The sequence below is a fragment of the Aplysia californica genome, unplaced genomic scaffold, assembly GCF_000002075.1.
Source record: "Aplysia californica isolate F4 #8 unplaced genomic scaffold, AplCal3.0 scaffold00075, whole genome shotgun sequence".
NCBI classification, from domain to species: Eukaryota; Metazoa; Mollusca; class Gastropoda; order Aplysiida; family Aplysiidae; genus Aplysia; species Aplysia californica.
The window spans coordinates 1,101,200-1,108,643 of record NW_004797345.1 but is presented as its reverse complement, the minus strand read 5'-3'; the positions used below and the strand labels follow the sequence as shown (position 1 = coordinate 1,108,643).

General features: G+C 42.6%; 1 protein-coding gene across 1 annotated transcript in view; it reads right to left on the bottom strand.

Moving 5' to 3' along the window:
- LOC101852836 (proton myo-inositol cotransporter) overlaps positions 1–7,444 on the bottom strand; it is a gene marked incomplete at its 3' end in the record, with an annotated part of 61,757 nt that overhangs the window by 39,474 nt on the left and 14,839 nt on the right.

Sequence of the window (7,444 nt, the reverse complement as noted above, 5' to 3'; positions counted from 1 at the left end):
CTCTCTCTCTCTCTCTCTCTCCCTCCCCCTCTTTCTATCTCTCCTTTTCTCTCAGTTTCTTTCTATCATGTCATATTTGGTGACATATTACCCTCTGCCTAGTATTGTGGGTAATTGGACGTTCCCCTATTGACATTGCCCTCTACCCTTTCCGTCTAGTTCACCAATGCGAGAGAGTACTGTTGGGTAACATGATGCGTATGTAAATATTACGTATTTCTACTTTTCTTTGCGCATGGTAATTTAGTCCTACTGGTTTCAAGGTATCTTTTCTGTTCATCATCTTCCTCCTTTCAGGAAAACGAGCTGTGGAGTATTGCGGTCAGCACGATAACGCCCACATCTGTTATGGCCGGAAGATATTGGAAAGTCCGAACCTTTTGTGCCAGAAAGAAATACCCTACAAAAACAACAACAACAATAACAACAATGACAACAAAAGCAACAAAAACAAATCAAAACAAGCGATAGATCCAAACCCCCCAAAAAAAAAAATTAAACAAAATACAACAACACAAAACACCCCCTCCCCCCAAAAACAACAACCCCAAAACAAACCCCAATCCAAAAACAAACGAACACAAAACACCCCACCTCTTAAAAAAAGACACAATCTTTATGGACTGATTTTTACAGGGGCGGAACGGATCAACACATCTACGAGAAGAAGATGTTGAAGGATTTCTTAAGGAGCGATCACACTCTAAAACATTACCCACGGTACTCTATCTCTCTCCCTCTCCCTCCCCCCCTCTCTCTCTCTCCCTCTCTCTCTCCCTCTCTCTCTCTATCTATCCTCATCCTCCCCCACTCTCTTCAGAAAAAGAAAGACACACACACACAAACACACACACACTCACATAAACACACACACACACACACACACACACACACAAAGAGAGACATACACACAGAGAAAGAAAGAAACATAAATGTTATATGTCTTACAATGCGATGGTCATTTATTTGTCTTAATACGTGTTACGGCACTCGCAACATAATACGGTCATATAGGTGCCTACGATTAGAGGTGTTACGAGAGAGTAACAAACACAAAAAAGAAGGAGGGGAGATAAAGACGATAGAAGTTTGATAGGAAAAAAGAAGCAAACCACCCACTTGGTCATTTAGGCTGGGGATTCGTGTGCAAAAAAAGGCACGCAGACGTCATAAATCAGGGCAACGGAGGGTGAAAAGAAAGGTCTTGGTGCTTCGGCGCCATTATATTTAGAAGAATGTGATGGTACATGTTACAATTGTTAAATTAACTTATTTTTCTAAAGCGCGAAGATTTTATGAAGGTGTCGTTTTCTATATGAACATTCCCAGCTCCATTGTATCTTTTCTTCGTTTCGCAAAGTGCACCCCACAAGGTGCGCAAAGACCGTGGGGACATACTGTGCTCCTATTTCCGGATATCAAGAACGCATATCGACTGAAGATTCCGCCGTACGTAATTTCGAAAGTGACATTATACGCAGTCTTACAGAGCAGTTGATACAATCATCGAAGTTGTCTCCTTTGACTTGAAATATCAGTCATGTGGTCCCCCAACAGGCTTAGACAGGGAGTACTGGAAATGAGTTTGGCTAATGCTTGTGACAGTGACGTAAAACATGACAAAGCTTACGTGTATCGAGGTTTCGAACAGGTCATACCAAGGCCACAGAGAAGAAATATAACATAAAATATCAATGTTTTCATCAGGGAAACAAAGTCGTTCAACTGGCATGGACGTAAGGAGTGCTATTGCGGGACGTAAGGAGTGCTATTGCGGGACGTAACGAGTGCTATTGCGGTATGTTTGGGAGCGATTGTACATTGGAAAGGAGTGGGCACTTTTGCCAAATCATCCTTTATTATCAGTGAGCCATACACGTGCGCACCCGACTCGCGGGACTCGCGTGCGCACGCACCCACGCACACACCCACGCAGGCACGCACGTACACACACACACACACACACACACACACACACACACACACACACACACACACACACACACACACACACACACGCACACACACATACATACATACAAACACACGTGCGTCTTGCTCGTGATTGTGCACTCTTAAGTTTACCTCTTCTTGACAACAGTAATACTCCATATCACTGAGTTAATACAAAAAAAGAGAAAACTTTCAGCCTTGACAAATGCCCAGGAACACAGGGCGATCAGATCAAATTCTGCCGACTTAGATAATGTTACAGGCAGTGTAATTTACAGTGTAAAGTCATCAAAGTCCAGATGTTTAAGCAAAGTAAATAAAGGCATGTGTATTCCCCAAAGCGGATGAAAGAACATGACCAAACTGAAATTTGACGACTTGTTTTATTTGAGCGCATGGTTATGGAGAACGAGGTGGGGCGGTGGGCTTAAAAAGGATTTGCAAGGGGCGTGTTATCTTAAGCTGTACTTTCTTTTTAGTTCAGTCTGTCTGCGCAAGGGGAAAGGGAGGGGGAATGGGGTGCGTCGCGCGCTCAAATAGTATATTTCTGGACTTCTCTGCTGGTGCCCTGGTTCGAATCCCTTTTGAGGCATTACAGGTTCGCCAGTTCTGAATTGCCCAGGCTCGTAGTTAAACACTAGCTTTCTTCTTTCCGGTAACGAAGGATACGGGCGCCAGGACTCGCAACTTCGTGCTAATCTCAAGCATTTTCCAGCCCAGTAATTCTTTGTCTACCGAGCGACGCTTCCAAAGTGGCTGTGTTAAGCCCGTCACGTAATTTGTTAAGTAAAAGTTTTACGGCACTTGCAACACATACGTGTATACAGAATAAGTGCGGCGGATTTAAGGTGTTACAAGAGAGTAAAAGACATAGACAAGAAGGAGGAGAGATAAAGATGATAGATACTTGAAACAAAAGAAGGAGTAAACTAAACAAGAGTACCCACCAACCACCCACTATTAGGGCTGTCGGATGAACTCAAGTTGGATTCACCCCAACCTCTTCTAAAAATGACAGAAAACCTCAAGACTCCCCCCCCCCCCCCAATAAAGAAGGCCAACAAAAAACTGTTGAGTGCGCACAACTTGTCGGGAAACCAAACTTCCATCCCGATTTCAAGGACGCGATATGTAAAAAGAGGCCGGAGGACGTTACATATAGATTGACAAAGGCCGTGGTCTACAATTGGTCTGCATACAGGACACCAGTTTCTGTTAACACAAAGAAAACAGACACAGGGAGAGAGACGACGAGCCCGCCAAAAAGAGAGCCAGAAGGCAGGATCATGAAACATCATCACACACTAATAGCCACTTTGTTTGAACCTCAGCCAACCAAGCAGTTAAAGATTACGACAACAGTGCAGTGCATTATCCTCTTTCGATACGAATGGATGTACCCTCCCCCGCAAAAAAAAGACAGAAATAAATACCACAGCCCAGAAGAAAAACAGAGATGCTCGCTAAAAGTTAAGGAATAGTCCTGTTGAAAAGATAACAGCAACCATACCCCCCCCCCCTTTCTAAGGAAAAAAAAACCCACAATGGATTTTTAAAATTCCTCTTAAACTCCTATTCTGGCAGAATTGGCGTTTGTAGCGTGGCAGTTAGCTATTCTGCTGTCGTGCGCAGGAGACTCAATTTCGATTCGCGAGTGGGGAAAATATTCATTAAGTATCTCAGTCTATCCACAAGGATGTTGTGTCCCTCTCAGCCCGAGTTGGCCCTGTCAGGCAAGGACGGAAGCTTGCCGCCTATATCATCTACTTTGTGTCCAAACACATACATGAAATGCCACGTTTGTCACACAAGACACACACTTATCACGGACGATTGTTTAAATTGTCAGCGAAAATGAAGAACAAGCGAGCATTATTCATGTTAAAATACACTGAGGTCTCGAGCATAATATTAGGAAAAATTTGCACTTTGCTCGACTGCGAGATATCACGCAACTTGCGATGAAACAAGCCAAACAGGCAAAAAATGACCTTATTAGCATACTCAAAGCTGTGCATAAGTGGAAATTTACCCGGTGAACGTGGAGCCCTTGAGTCAACAGCGACAAAACTACCACCACCACCACCATCATAAACAGCATCAACATGAACAGAATCAACAAGAACAATAATAATGGAATAGCATTTGTATAGCGCACATCCTTGCTCCACAGCAAGCTCGATGCACTTTACACTGTATTATTACCCCAGTAGATCCTAGAACACTTAGAAACATTCTCGGCTACTCAGAAACATTCTCGGCTACTCAGAAACATACTGTGCGAGCAGCTGATCAAGAGCTCAAACACAAACAAATTGACGAGATATTTCGTTGTCTATAACCATTCCTACCAGGGTGAAGTGAGAAACATTCATGTAGAGCGCCTTTCCCACCAAGGACACAACGTTGGACCCCTGACGGGATTCGAACCCATGACGTTATATGGTCAAATATAGTTGAAATTCAATTTTCGGTCAGTTAGCACGATAGGAGCCCAATTCTATTAAAGGAACCGAATCAAACAAGAGCAGAAAAACTGAAAAAAGCTGGGACCGTAGAGATGCAGCATCTTCAAACCACTCTCCCCAGCCATCCGCTTACTACAAAAAAATAAAATTAGCAGACCACTGCAGGCACGCGACATTGTGCGATTCTCGTTTGGGGAAATTTTTTTATCGGGTACCTCAGTCTTTCCATTAGAACGATGTATCCCTGTCAGCCCGGGTGGGCTCTGGAAGGCAGGTTCAAAGCCAGCCTCCTAAAAGATCTAAATTGTCTCAAGGGAGGCGTAAAATACTTACATTAAAACAAGAAAACACCTGTAGCAGAAGCAGGAGCTGAAGAAACAACGGCTAAATAACTACAATAGCAGTGCCAACACCAGCGACGTGAAAATAAATTCAGTACAATAATAATAGCACACGGGTCTGGTGCAGAGAGAAATATCCACGAGGATCCGTGAAAAAAAACCCAGACGACAAACCAGAAAAAAGGAGGGCACTCACCAATCATATTACAGAAAAATCCAAATTATATTGGCCGGTTAGCCGCAAAAAATGAACTGATCATGACTGCTCACGTTTATTCAGCAGTGCGTTCTGTGGCTTCCTTTCCCATGAACTCCTTTCCCCTCTCTCTGGTCTTAGAATGAAGAAAGAAACCACTAGAATCCACTAGCTGACAGTTTGGACAGTGCTCACCTCTTCGGAACGAGTCAAGAAGCGATTCCCGGAAAGATGTGCGCTGGGGCGAAAGTAGCCGCGTCGAGAGTGAGCGACGTAATATAGTCGAGTCTTGGGAAAAAAAATGGTCGCAATTTTTTGGGGTCTGTTTTTGGGTAGGCAAGGGGAAGAACCGCGAGAAAAGGGGGCGGGGGGAGGGGGGATCTGACAATGTGAATGGTTAAGTTTGGTCATTATGGGGTAAAGAGTAAGCGAAGACAAGGGGTGGAACACGAAATGGGAAAACAAAAGATAAGGTCGCTGAGATTAGGTATATGATTGTTCGTTAATATGTTGGTCTAATTGTTTGCCTGTCTGTTTGTTGGTTTGTCAGTCTAGTTATCAATCTATCTTTTACTTCTCTACTTTTTTAAAGAACGTTCTGGAAAGTTGGATGACGAAATAATGCAATCTGTCTGGGGTCTCCAATGTATTCGTTTTTGAAAGATGTAACCTGTTTTTCTCCCTTGTGTTGCCTGAATGATCAGAACGCTTAAAAAGACAGTTTCGAAAGCGAGCTGAGAGATAGATAGATAGATAGATAGATAGATAGATAGATAGATAGATAGATAGATAGATAGATAGATAGATAGATAGATAGAGAGAAGGGGAGGGGGAAGAGAAAAGTACAGAAAAAAAGAAAAAAAGAAAGAGAGAAAGAGTATACAGTTAATGGGACAACAAAGACAGAGCTCTGTCCTTACCACAGCTCCCGCTCATAGTGTATTATAATAATAGGATCGATGTTGTTCAAAAGGCGCACAACAAAAACCATGGACAGAGGGTTTTAACCCCATTCCCAAGCCAATATACATGTATACGCATGGTGTTACTCAGATTAATCTCATGGAGGTTGGGGACTCAAAGTCTGAAATAGTAGAATTTCAAGTTTTAAATGAATTTCCCGAATTTGAGTCTTCGCCAAGGATCAGAGGCAATTGCTGAATAATGAGAGGCTGTCTTGAACACTTAGTGATTATCCATGTTTGACAGAAAGGAAGACACGCTGTCTAAAGTAGCAAGATTATAATAATGGTGTGGAGAAACGATGACGTGAGCTTTGAGATAGCACACGTTTTATAAAGTTGGACGTGTTTTCTAAAAGACCAAAAATACGTTATGTTAAGGTGAGCTGACGAATAAACAGAAATGTGTGTTCGACCAAAAAAGGGAAGGACTGGACTGTCTGAAAGAGCAAGAATAGTTTTAATTATTCTGTTATCATATGTTTGACGAACAGAGACACATAGGTTTCTCTGCTTAAACATCCTCATCCCATTAACTGAACAGAAGAACATAGGCAATGTCATATTCCCATAGACAATGTTTTATATCAGCTCTGAGTTTGGGGAACGCAACGAAGATCTTTGGGTTTGTTGATCGCTTTGATGCAGTAGGATACGAAACGAAATGACCTTCTCTGAAGTTGGAAGCTCGAATCCAAGTACCTCCTGGATTGTTTCACTCTTCTATCTCAAATTAATCTCTTTCACCTCGGTGTACACGCTACATTGTGTAGCGGCCAGACGCTTCACCGTTTAACGCAGAAGACCCGAGTTCAGTTTTAGTTTTAGTAGAGGTTTTACGGCGCTCGCAACTGCATAAGGTCATATGAGCGCCAGAAGATTAGAGGTGTTACAAGAGAGTAACAAACATAAAAAAGAAGAAGGGGAGATAAGGACAACAGATGTTTGATAGGAAAGAAGGAGCAAACCACACCAGAGCATCCGCTAACCACCCACAGACCCGAGTTCGAGTCCTATGTGGGGAGAATTTTCATTGAGTATCTCGGTCTTTCAGTTGGGACAGTGTACCTTTTCATTCTCGAATGGTCCTGATAGGCATTGTCGGAGCCGCCTCCTAAATGATATAAATTGTGTCAATGGGGGTGTAATAATCACGTATCTTGCTAAATAAAAACCCGGTGTCCAGACCTCAGAGCCAAGTGTCTCGTCTGTGATAAGTCCCACATTGTGTGTTTTATAAAGTGTTACTTTTAATAGAAAAAAGAAAGGCATACAGAACATATAAGAAGAACCAACCCCCTTTCTATCGTAAGCTAAGTGCTATCTTGTATTAAGTACATTTCCACGATTTTGATGTGAATCCTGTCGAAAGCCCAAATTTCTAGTAGCCAAAAGAAACGCAAATTCTACAGAAAATGTACATTATTTGCCATAAATTTGGGCTCAAAGCGAAGGTTTTTAAAAATAGCCTTAAGGGGGGTCCCACCTATTTTTGGTGAATCTGCGTCAAATTGGGTATTACAA